The sequence below is a fragment of the Budorcas taxicolor genome, chromosome 2 (assembly GCF_023091745.1).
Source record: "Budorcas taxicolor isolate Tak-1 chromosome 2, Takin1.1, whole genome shotgun sequence".
Lineage (NCBI taxonomy): Eukaryota > Metazoa > Chordata > Mammalia > Artiodactyla > Bovidae > Budorcas > Budorcas taxicolor.
In genome coordinates, this window is record NC_068911.1 from 91149097 (window position 1) to 91162023 (window position 12927).

The window sequence follows — 12927 nt, forward strand, 5'->3', positions numbered from 1 at the left end:
GGGTCGCGTCGCCGCCTGGGGGCGAACAGATGCGAATATCTGCCCGGGGTCGGGGCTGGGATGGGCGCAGGGGCAGGACATGGGCTGCGCGGGTCTCTGAGCGGCCTGGGCAGTGCGGAGCCAGGGTTTGCGGGGCGCTGGTGGGGAGAGGTGGGGGACCGGCTGCTGCGGAGAGCGCGGGGCTGGGCGGGGGGTTCGGCCGCGGGGGAGACCGGGCGAGCTCCCGCCTCTCTCTCGGCGGCGCTTCCCGGGCCCGCGCAGGTGCCGCGGCTCCTTCTGCCCGGGTCTTTACTTCTGGCGCGGGTGTTGAGAATCCGACAGACACCTGGGTTAGTTACCTGCGGCTTCCAGAAAACTGGGTATGCAGGCTGCTCTGACTGCAGGGGCTAAGGCTGTCAGTTTTCATCCGGGTCTGTGTGTCCTGGGGAGTTGTCAGAGTTGGGGTGGAGGCGGAGGGTCACGCTCCATCTCCCAGGCCCTGGCCGTCAGAGCGATAAAGTGGAAAAAGTCTAGAATAGAAATTTTGGTTACTAGCTCTAGCTGTGTGACCCCGACCAAGTTACGTCACTGTTTCTCAGTTTGCTCAAAGATAAAAAGAGTATTATAATTATGGCATGCATGCTAAGTCACTTCAGTCTTGGCCGACTCTGTGCGACCCCATGGACAGCAGCCCACCAGGCTCCTCTGTTGGGGTTCTCCAGGCAAGAATACTGGAGTGGGTTGCTATTTCCTTCTCCAATTTACAACAGCCTTAAGTTATAGGGTATTCACAAAGCCCATAGCATCTTGCTTGGTGAAATTTGTCTTCATTTCCCCCACTATGTGTTAATGTAACACTCCGTGCTTCCCAGAGGTTCAAACTCATTTCTGAATTGAAGGGAGATCCAGAAAGCTCAGATTCACCCTCCTTTAGGTGGTGCTGGTGGTGGTATGTGTGGTGGTGGTGTTTAGCGGCTTAGTCCTGTTTGGCTCCTTGTGACCCCATGGACTGTAGCCCACCAGGCTCCTCGTCCATGGGATTTCCCAGGCAAGAATACTGGAGTGGGTTGACGTTTCCTTCTCCAGGAGGTTTTCCCCACCCAGGGATCGAACCCAAGTCTGCTGCATTGGCAGATGGATTCTCTATTATTGAGCTATCAGGGAAGGCCCTGATATGGGGGTCAGGGGCTGGCATTTTTCCAGCTGTGACCTGTTCCTGGTCAGGTCTTCTCCAGGCGATCTTATTTCCTGACAGTATCCTAGAAGCCAAGTTTGAGAGATGATAGTACACAGGTCCTGAATGCAGAAGGGATGTGTTTGGTCTGCTTTCATCATTGCTGACTGCATTTGTCAGAATTCTTCTTTGAGTTGGGTTTTGGTCCCTTGAAAATTACCTTATGCAGTATAGAAATTCACTGGGTCACATAAACAAAAGGACTGAGGATGTTTGCTTCAGGAACAGCTTGATCCAGAGGCTCACATAGGGTTGCTGGGCTTGTTCTCTGTCTCTCTCTATGGGGTGGCAGATGGTTAGATAGCATGACCAACTCAATGAACAAGAATTTGAACCAACTCTGGGAGATAGTGAAGGACAGGGAAGCCTGGTATGCTGCTGTCCATGGGGTCACAAAGAGTCAAACATGACTTGGTGATTAAACAACAAATATATTAAATACACACACACAAAAAAAATCTTGGCTCTTTTTCCTGCTGTGTTGACTGGTTCTTAACTTCCCTGGTGGCTCAGATGGTAAAGCGCCTGTCTACAATGAGGGAGACCCAGGTTCAATCTCTGGGTCGGGAAGATCCCGTGGAAAAGGAAATGGCAGTCCACTCCAGTACTATTGCCTGGAAAATCCCATGGACAGAGGAGCCTGGTAGGCTATAGTCCATGGGGTCGCAAAGAGTCGGACACGACTGAGCGACTTCACTTTCACTTGACTGGGTTTTAGTAGGGAGTGATAAAAAGCACTGGCACCTTCAGGTTTATCTGTTCCTTTGGGGTGTGGGTGGGGAGACTAGTAAGGATATCTTTCACTCTTTTCATCTCCTCCATTCTTACAGTAAATCTTATTGATATACTAGACCAAAGTGGGGCCAAGCCATCTCCATGGACAGGGAGTGGTTTTCCACCGTAGGAGTGAGTGCTTGGCTCAGATGCCACTATGATAGACAGCCCCACCCCAGCTGCCAGGGACTGGGCAAGAATAGTTCCCAATGAGAGATCTGACTTCTGGGCAGATAAAATAGGACCTGTTCATTGTCCTATTTTGGCCTTTACTCACCACCACCTAAAGGAAGTCTTTGGTAGAAGACAGATGGTTTGGGTGCCATATTCCATCTATCAGTCATGAAGTTTTATCCAAGGCATGGAAGGTGTCCTGCATGTTTATCCTTTGATTTTTTGTTTGCTTGTTGGTTCATTCATTTATTCATCCATCTATTCATTCATTCAGTATTTAATTATTCCTCAACATATAACAGTGCTTCTGCCAAGGGCGAAAATGTTTGCTTTGAGAAGCTCACAGTCTAGTTGGGGAGGCAGGTATACAGATACGCAAAATGCCAGCTGTGAATATTTAACTGGGGACAATCAAAGACTTCCCAAGGAAACTGAGCTGTAAACTGAAGATGAGTAGGGCCGCTTGAGGAGGAAAAGTTGGAGGGACTTCCCAGGCCAAGCAGTATAGCTTGATCCAGGGGCTCCCATAGGATTGCCAGGCTTGTTCTCTTTCTGTTGTTCGGTACTTTCTGTTCTGAGGAACATAATTTGGGTTACTTTACTGCCATACTTAAGAAGTCTAGAGGTAGGTGGTTCAAAGTGGCCACAGCTCTGGGTTGGCTGCTTAAAGATTCTCTTGGTTTTCCCTGCCTTGCCACGGGGTGACTGGGGCTCCATCATGCCTTCACATGCTAAACAGCTAAACCAAAAAGGGGAGGAGACATCTTGCTTCTCAGTGATTCTCTAGATAAACAAGAGTTAAAATTTCTCAGAAGTTCCCTGTGTTGCTGGCCAGAATGGTCATATGTCCATGCTCAACCATCACTGGGAAAGAAGAAGAAAGTGCCTGTGACTGTCCTGGCCAAGCTGTGCTCTGGAGCTTGGGGAGGGTCACATTCCCTGAGCACATTGGTGCCCATATCTGAAAATCGGAATTCTGTTAGCCAGACAGAAAGTGAAACTGCCTGTCGGGCTGTTAGTCAGCAGTCATCCGAGTCTCCCAGAGGTGGTGACAGATGATGAAAGACATGGCCTTGTGGGCAGACAGGAGAAGCTCAGGACAACAGAAGTGTAGGATGTGACTGAGGAGGGAAGGGGCTGAGGTTGGAGGCACAGGTAGAGACAAGAGAACCACTCTGGGCATCATTAAGAAGCCTAAATCTCGGTCCCATTCCTCAAAGAATTTACAGTCAGAACCTGGCAATGTGTTTGAGTCTTTCATACTTCCCTAGTGACGGCAACACTAGCTCACTCTATGGGGGTAACTGTGGGTGGTTTAGGGCGGGGCTGAGTATAGTTAGAAAAAGCCTCACAGCTGGTTCTGCTCTGCCTCCCACCCCACAGCATCCCCTTCACCCTCTCCCTGTCCGTTACTGAGAACATCTGCTCTCAGTTATGACTTTGGTGTTGTTACCTGTCTTCAAACTAACAGGCTGGGACTTGGTGAAGATGCAATTTGTTGCAGGTCCTGGATTAGAGAAAGATTCTCAGTGAGTGGATACTTTATAACTCTGTTCAGGAGGAAATTAACTTCTACTATCCACTGGTTTTGAAGCATTTTGCCTGTTTTCATTGAAGTTTGAAGTGAGCTGCTGTTTGTTTGCATTTGACATGGTGGACACGGTGGGTGTTTGGTGTTAGATTGGGCCACCAGGGTGCTGCTTGTCTTGATCCTTCATCCTCAGTATCTACTTAGCATAGAACTTGGCAGAAAGATCTAGTCACTAATCCTGGAAAAAAGAAGGGAGTGAAGGGCAGCATTTTGTTGTTTCCATCAGCAGTCCTGCTCAGGGTCCCTGGAAGAGTGTGAGGGGATAAAGTAGAGAGATGCCTTGGACAGTCATTCATCCACACAAATTTATTGAACACCCACTGTGTGGCAGACATTGCTCTGGGAATATAAAGAGTATATGAGAAGGACATAGGCTCTGTTCTCATGGCGCTCACACTTCACTGGAAGGAGATATGTTTGTTTGCCTCCTGTGTCAGATGATAAGTACTATAAAGAAAAGAGAAGACTGCAGTAGTTGGAAACAAGCTAGGCACAGTGTTGGAAAACATCAAAGTTTAGTCTCTCTCTGGTTTACAGCAGAGTAATATGGCCTGAGCCGGCATGGTATGGGGCAAAAAAAAAAAGACCTTCACTTGGAGGAAGAGGATTACATGTTGAATAACTTGATCTTAAAGGATTTCTTTTATGCAGAATTTCTTTGCTATACTTCACATTGTTCCCAAACATGATTTACAGTGACTTATGAAACATGATATGTGGGGCCTGCCTAGTGGCCCAGTGGTAAAAAAAAAAAAAAAAAAAATCTGCCTGCAATGCAGGAGACTGCCTGCAATACAGGAGACATGGGTTCAATCCCTGGGTTGGGAAGATCCCCTGGAAAGGGAAATGGCAACCCACTCCAGTATTCTTGCCTGGACAATTTCATGGACAGAAGAGCCTGGTGGGCTACAATCCATGGGTTTGCAAAAGCTGGACATGACGTAGGGACTAAATCCCACCAGCCACTACCACAAATGATGATGAGAAGTGAAGAAATAGGAATGAAGAAAGGGAAAGTGGGGGTCCTTTCTTTCATCATTGTGTCCAGAATTATTTAGATTTGGTAGCAGGAGATGAAGGAAGTGATTTAAAATGTAGTGATTTATGCTCAGGGTTCATTATTTTAAAAGTTTTAATGTAAATCTTTGATGCCTCAGAAAGTTATAATTTCTGGGGTGTGTGTAAAAAGAGCCAATTTTATTTTGATAGGAAGAAACAGTATAGTATTTTTTTTTTAGATCAGTATGAAGTTCATCAAAGGTTGCTGCTGCTGCTGCTATGTCACTTCAGTCATGTCTGACTCTTAGCGAACCCATGGACTGCAGCCTATCAGGCTCCTCCACCCATGGGATTTTCCAGGCAAGAATACTGGAGTGGGTCGCCATTGCCTTCTCCACATTAAAGGTTAACAAAGATCAAAAGCCTAATTTGAGAGTCAAATAATATGGTATAAATAAAAAATGGTGAACATTTAAGCTTGGACTCATGACTGGCTATGGAAATAAATAAATTAAAATGTATAGCATACAAGTGTTACCCAGAGGTAATTTTGATTGCCTATTTTTATTGGGTTGTTTGTTTTCTTATTGTTGAGTTTTCAGAGTTCTTTACATAATCTGGATACATATTCTGTGTCATAAATGTGATTTTCAAATAAATTCTTTCAGTCTGTGCCTTATCCTTTTATTCCCACAGCAGTGTTTTTCTCAGGGCAAAAGTTCTTTTAACTTTTGTAACTCAGTGTATCAGTCTTTCTATGGATTAGACTTTTGTTGTATCTTAAGATTCTTTACCTAGTTAAGTCTTGAAACTTTTCTAAATTTTCTTCTAGAAATTTCATAGTTTTATGTTTTACACTTGGGTTTATGATCTGTTTGGGGTTAATTTGTATATAAGATGTAAACTATGAGTGAAGATTTTTTTTGACATGTGGAATTTTAGTTGTTCCAGCACCATTTATGGAAAAGACTATCCTTTTCCTACTGAATTGTATGGACATTTTTGTAGAAAATCAATTGGCCATAGTCATAAGGATTTTTTTTCTGGATTCTCAATTTTATTCGATTGATCTATATGCCTACTTTGTGCCAGCACTACACTGTCTAGATACTATGACTTTATTATGAATTTTGAAAACAGGTAGTATAAGTCCTGCAATTTTATTCCTTTTCAAAATCATCATGGCTCTCCTAGTTCCATGGACTGTTCATATAAATTGTAGAGTCAGCTTGTCAATATCTACGAAACATCCTTCTGGGATTTTTGAATAGGATTGCCTTGAATCTATAGATTCATTTAGGAAGAATTGACATCTTTACAATATCCAGTATTTCAATCCATGAACAAAATATTGCTTATCTCTTCATGTCTTATTTCTGTTTTTTAAAATTTTTTATCAGCATTCAGTAATTTTCAGGATATAGATCTTCTACATGTTTTGTAGATTTATAATTTAGTATTTCATTTTGGAGGTTGCTCTTGTTGCCAATGTTTAGAAATAAAATCGATTTTTGTATTTTGATGTAGTCTGTTACCTCACTGAAGTCACTTATTTGTTTTAAGAGGTTTATTTGTAGATTCTTTGAGGGGTTTCTACACAGACAGTCATATTATCTGTAAATAAAGATACTTTTATTTCTTCCTTTCCAATCTGGATACCTTCTATTTCTTTTCCTTGACTTATTCTACTAAGATTTCTAGTACAGTGTTCAATAGGAATGGTGAGAAAGAACATTCTTGCCTTTTCTTATAATAGGGGAGGAATAATCTTTCATTTTTTCATACTGTTCATGGGATCCTCAAGGCAAGAATACTGAAGTGGTTTGCCATTCCCTTCTCCAGTGAACCACATTCTGTCAGACCTCTCGACCATGACCCGCCCGTCTTGGGTTGCCCTGCAGACATGGCTTAGTTTCATTGAGTTAGACAAGGCTGTGGTCCTATGATCAGATTGACTAGTTTCCTGTGATTATGGTTTCAGTGTGTCTGCCTTCTGATGCCCTCTTCCAACACTTATGGTCTTACTTGGGTTTCTCTTACCTTGGACATGGGTTATCTCTTCAGGGCTGCTCCAGCAAAGCGCAGCCGCTGCTCCTTACGTTGGACGAGGGGTATCTCCTCACAGCCGCCCCTCCTGATCATGAACGTGGAGTAGCTCCTCTTGGCCCTCCTGCGCCCGTGCAGCAGCTGCTCCTTGGACGTGGGGTTGCTCCTCTCACTTGCTGCCCCTGACTCCGGGCGTGGGGTAGCTCCTCTCGGCTGCTGCCCCTGACAGAAAATTTGGAAAACTCAGCAGTGGCCACAGGACTGGAAAAGGTCAGTTTTCATCCCAATCCCAAAGAAAGACAATGCCAAAGAATACTCGAACTACTGCACAATTGCACTCATCTCACATGCTAGTAAAGTAATGCTCAAAATTCTCCAAGCCAGGCTTCAGCAATACGTGAACTGTGAACTTCCAGATGTTCAAGCTGGTTTTAGAAAAGGCAGAGGAACCAGAGATCAAATTGCCAACATCCGCTGGATCATGGAAAAAGCAAGAGAGTTCCAGAAAAACATCTATTTCTGCTTTCTTGACTATGCCAAAGCCTTTGACTGTGTGGATCACAATAAACTGTGGAAAATTCTGAAAGAGATGGGAATACCAGACCACCTGACCTGCCTCTTCAGAAACCTCTATGCAGGTCAGGAAGCAATAGTTAGAACTGGACATGGAACAACAGACTGGTTCCAAATAGGAAAAGGAGTACGTCAAGGCTGTATATTATCATCCTGCTTATTTAACTTACATGCAGAGTACATCATGAGAAACACTGGGCTGGAAGAAGCACAAGCTGGAATCAAGATTGCCTGGAGAAATATCAATAACCTCAGGTATGCAGATGACACCACCCTTATGGCAGAAAATGAAGAGGAACTAAAAAGCCTCTTGATGAAAGTGAAAGTGGAGAGTGAAAAAGTTGGCTTAAAGCTCAACATTCAGAAAACGAAGATCATGGCATCTGGTCCCATCACTTCATGGGAAATAGGTGGGGAAACAGTGGCAGACTTTATTTTTCTGGGTTCCAAAATCACTGCAAATGGTGATTGCAGCCATAAAATTAGAAGATGCCTACTCCTTGGAAGGAAAGTTATGACCAACCTAGATAGCATATTCAAAAGCAGAGACATTACTTTGCCCCCAAAGGTCCATCTAGTCAAGGCTATGGTTTTTCCAGTGGCCATGTATGGATGTGAGAGCTGGACTGTGAAGAAAGCTGAGCGCCAAAGAATTGATAGTTTTGAACTGTGGTGTTGGAGAAGACTCTTGACAGTCCCTTGGACTGTAAGGAGATACAACCAGTCCATTCTAAAGGAAATCAGTCTTGGGTGTTCATTGAAAGGACTGAGGCTAAAGCTGAAACTCCAATACTTTGGCCACCTCATGCGAAGAGTTGACCAATTGGAAGAGACTCTGATGCTGGGAGGGATTGAGGGCAGGAGGAGAAGGGGATGACAGAGGATGAGATGGCTGGATGACATCACCGACTCGATGGACATGAATTTGAGTGAACTCCAGGAGTTGGTGATGGACAGGGAGGCCTGGTGTGCTGCGATTCATGGGGTCGCAAAGAGTCGGACACGACTGAGCAACTGAACTGAATCTTCATTTTGAAGTATGATGTTAGCTGAGGTTTTTTTGTAGATACCCCATTTGATTAAGGAATTTCACTTGTATCTGTTATATACTGAAAATTTTTATTGTGAATAGATTTTGAATTTTGTTGAATGCTTTTTCTCTATTGACAGGATCATGTGATTTATTCATACTTACTGTGATAAGTTACACTGATTGATTTTCAAATGTTGAACCAGCTTTGTGTTCCTAGGATAAATCCTACTTGGTTGTGGTGTATTTTTGGAAGGGACTGTGTACGATTGTTATTTTTTCTTCCTTCAGAGTTTGGTAGAATTCATTTGTAGAATTCATCTCAGCCTAGAGTTTTCTTTGACGGAAAGTTTTTAAACTACAGTTTTAACTCCTTGAATACATAGAGGACAATTCATGTCACCTATTTATTCTTGGTAAGTCTTGATAGTTCATATCTTTCTAGTAATTTGTCTTAACGTAAGTAGTCAAATTTATCGATATAGAATTGCTGTGATATTCTCCTATTACCCATTTAATGTCTTTGGGGTCTGTAGTTATGTTCCCCCTTTTATTCCTTACATTGGTAATTTGTGTCTTCAATTGTTTTCTTAGTCTGTCTAGAACTTTATCAGCATTATTGATCTTTCAAGGATCCAGATTTTGATTTCATTAAGTTTTCCTGTTCTTCTATTTTTAAGTTTATTGAGTTTCTGCCCTTTTTATTTCCTTCACTTTGCTTTGGGTTTAATTTACACTCCTGTTTTTTGAGGGGTAAGCATATATTAATGATCTGAGATTTTTTCCTGTTTTAAAAACTAAACATTTAATGCTTTAAATTTCCCTTTACTGCTTTAGCCTGCATTCCACAATTTTGATATGTATATTTTCATTTTTATATATTTAAATTTTTCCTTCAGACCTCCTCTTGACCCATGTATTATTTCAAAGTATGTCATTAACTTTTCAAGTAGTTGGGAATTTTCCAGAAGTCTTCTTGTTACTGATTTTTAGTTTAATTCTCTTATTATTCCATATTATCGTTTGCATGACTTTTATTCTTTTAAATTTGTTCATGTTTGTATCATGGCCCAAAATATGCTTTATCTTGGTGAATGTTCAGTGTGCACTTGAAAAGAACGTGCATTCTGCTACTGTTGGGTAGAATGTTTTAGAAATATTAGTTCAAGTTGTCTGATAGGGTTGTTCAAGCGTCCTGTGTCCTGACTGCCTACTTGTTTTGTCAGTTACAGAGAGGCATGTTAGACTCTCCAACTACAACTGTGGATTTTAAATTTCTGTTTTCAGTTCTATCACTTTTTGATTCATATATTTTGACCATTTGTTTCTAAGTGCAGCTTATGTAATAGCCAGTTTTTCTTCCAGTGAAGGCAAGTTTATTTGGGAATAGCCAGAGAAATTGCAATTCAGGATATGTGAACCATGATGGACCATAGGCAACTCCAAAGAACAAGCAAGGGGAACTTACTTTTATGGGTAAAAGCAGGAACTTGGGAGAGACTGTAATAACCAAAGAGTCCTGTTGCAGGACGGTTCCCAGACGGTGCTAGCGGTAAAGAACCTGCCTGCCAGTGTAGGCGACATAAGGGACATAAATTCAATCCCTGGGTTGGGAAGATGCCCTGGAGGAGGGCATGGCAACTCATTCCAGTACTCTTGCCTGAGAATCCCATGGACAGAAGAGCTTGGTGGCCTATGGTCCATGAGGTTGCAAAGAGTTGGACAGGACTGAAGCAACTTAGCATGCACACACGCACCTGTCGCAGGAAGCTAGGAGTTCAGTGTATGGAGACTTCTCATCAGTTGTGCTGCTTTAGTCTCTGATTGTCTGGGCTGTCTTCCAGCAGCAGGAGCGGCAGAAGTACTTTGTTGTTGGAGTAATTGATACTGCATAATAGGGGCCTAAGAGCTCCCCATATGTGCCATTCCAACTTCAATTTTAGCTGAGGTTTCTTTAATTCCACAGTGCATATACATTTAGGATTGTTATGTCCTCTTGGAGAATTGATCCTGTTTTCATTGGATAATGTTCATTTTTACCCTTGTCAATATTCCTTGTTCTGGGGTCTACTTTGGGTGTTAATAGTATAGCTACTTGGAGAAGGAAATGACAACCCACTCTAGTATTCTTGCCTGGGAAATCGCATGGACAGTGGACCCTGGTGAACCTCAGTCCATAGGGTCACAAAGGAGTCAGACACAACTTAGCAACTAAACAACAATTTAGCTACTTCAGCTTTCTTGTTCTTAGTGTTTCTATCCATATCTGTTCCTATTGTTTTAATTTTAACTTGTCTGTGTCTGTATATGTAAGACAGGTTCATTGTGGAACTCAGATCGTTGGGTCTTATTTTTTTTAATCTGACAATATCTGTGTTTTAAGTGGTGTGTTGGACCATTCACTTTTACTATGGTATTAATTTGGCTTAGTTGCAAACCTACCATCTTGCTAGTTATGTTCTCTGTTTCCCTAATACCTGAGAATTTCTATGATTCCCTTTTATCTCCACTTCTTATTATGCTTCTTTAACATTGTGATTGACTGTTTCATGTGTAGTCTGAGGAGCTTTCAGCAGTATATTTATAACCCTTCCTTTCTGCTATTGTTGTCATCATTTTTCTTCTACATATGCTGTAAACAAAACATTGTTACTATTTTTATCATAGACCTGGAGTCAGCAAGCGGCCCCCCCCCACCTTTTTTGTAAAGGCCCAGAAAGTAAACATTTTGCTCTGAGGCCACATATGGTTTCTGCTACACATACTTCTTTTATTCCTAAACAGCACTTTAAAAATATAAAAACCACTCGTTGCTCATAGGTAATACTAAAACAGATTGTAAAATGGATTTGCTTTGCATGCCATAGTTGCTTACTCTTGGCTTTAAACATTCAGTTACTTTTTATAGCAATTTTAATATCAGAAAGAGGATTGTATTTGACTTTCATTTATTCCATTTCTAGCACTTATCATTTCTTTGTGTAGATCCAGATTTCTGTCTGGCATCATATTCTTTCTGCCTATAAAACCTTAGTATTTCGTGTAGTGTAGGTCTCCTGCCAGTGAATTTTCTAGTTTTTGTTTGCCTGTTGCAGTCATTTCCCCTTCATTTTTGAAATATATTTTCACTAGGTATAGAATTATGGGTTGACAGTTTTCTTTCAGTACTTCCAAGATGTTGCTTCTTTCTCTCATTTGACTACCTTCTGACAAAGTGTCTTCTGAAATTCTTATCTTTGTTCCTTTGTATTTAATGTTTCATTTTCTCCCACTGGCTTTGAGATACTCTTTTTGTCTTTGGTTTTTGGCCTCTGACATGCCTCTGTGTGTGTGTGTGTGTGTGTGTGTGTGTACGTGCGTGCGTGCGTGTGTGCGTGTGTGATGTGCACATACACGCATATTCAATTCAGTTCAGTTCAGTCACTCAGTCGTGTCTGACTCTTCGCGACCCCATGAATTGCAGCACGCCAGGCCTCCCTGTCCATCACCAACTCCTGGAGTTCACTCAGACTCATGTCCATCAAGTTGGTGATGCCATCCAGCCATCTCATCCTCTGTCATCCCCTTCTCCTCCTGCCCCCAATCCCTCCCAGCATCAGAGTCTTTTCCGATGACTCAACTGTTCGCATGAGGTGGCCTAAGTACTGGAGTTTTGGCTTTAGCATCATTCCTTCCAAAGAAATCCCAGGATTGATCTCCTTCAGAATGGACTGGTTGGATCTCCTTGCAGTCCAAGGGACTCTCAAGAGTCTTCTCCAACACCACAGTTCAAAAGCATCAATTCTTTGGCACTCAGCTTTCTTCACAGTCCAACTCTCACATCCATACATGACCACAGGAAAAACCATAGCCTTGACTAGATGGACCTAGGTTATTCATAACTTTCCTTCCAAGGAGTAACCATCTTTTAATTTCATGGCTGCAGTCACCTCTGCAGTGATTTTGGAGCCCCAGAAAATAAAGTCTGACACTGTTTCCACTGTTTCCCCATCTATTTCCCATGAAGTGATGGGACCAGATGCCATGATCTTCGTTTTCTGAGTGTTGAGTTTTAAGCCAAGTTTTTCACTCTCCACTTTCACTTTCATCAAGAGGCTTTTTAGTTCCTCTTCATTTTCTGCCATCAAGGTGGTGTCATCTGCATATCTGAGGTTATTGATATTTCTCCCAGCAATCTTGATTCCAGCTTGTGCTTATATGCTTGATTTTTATTCTCCATAGTGTTTTTGAGCTTCTTGGTTCTGTGGTTTGGTATCTGTCATTACTTTTAGAAAATTCTCAATAGATATTTCTTCTGTCCCTTACTCTTTTTCTTCTTCTGAAATCTTATTTGTTTTTGTTTCATTCTTTTTGATTCTTCTTGTTTTAGGTGTTGTAATTTCTGTTGACCTATGTTCAAGTTCACTGACTGTTTCCTTGGATGCATCAGACCTACGGAAGGATGCCTGTGGAGAATGTCTTTCATTTCTGTTACTGTGTTTAGGTGTTCAAGCATTTCCTTTTGATTCTTTCTTATAGTTTTTATCT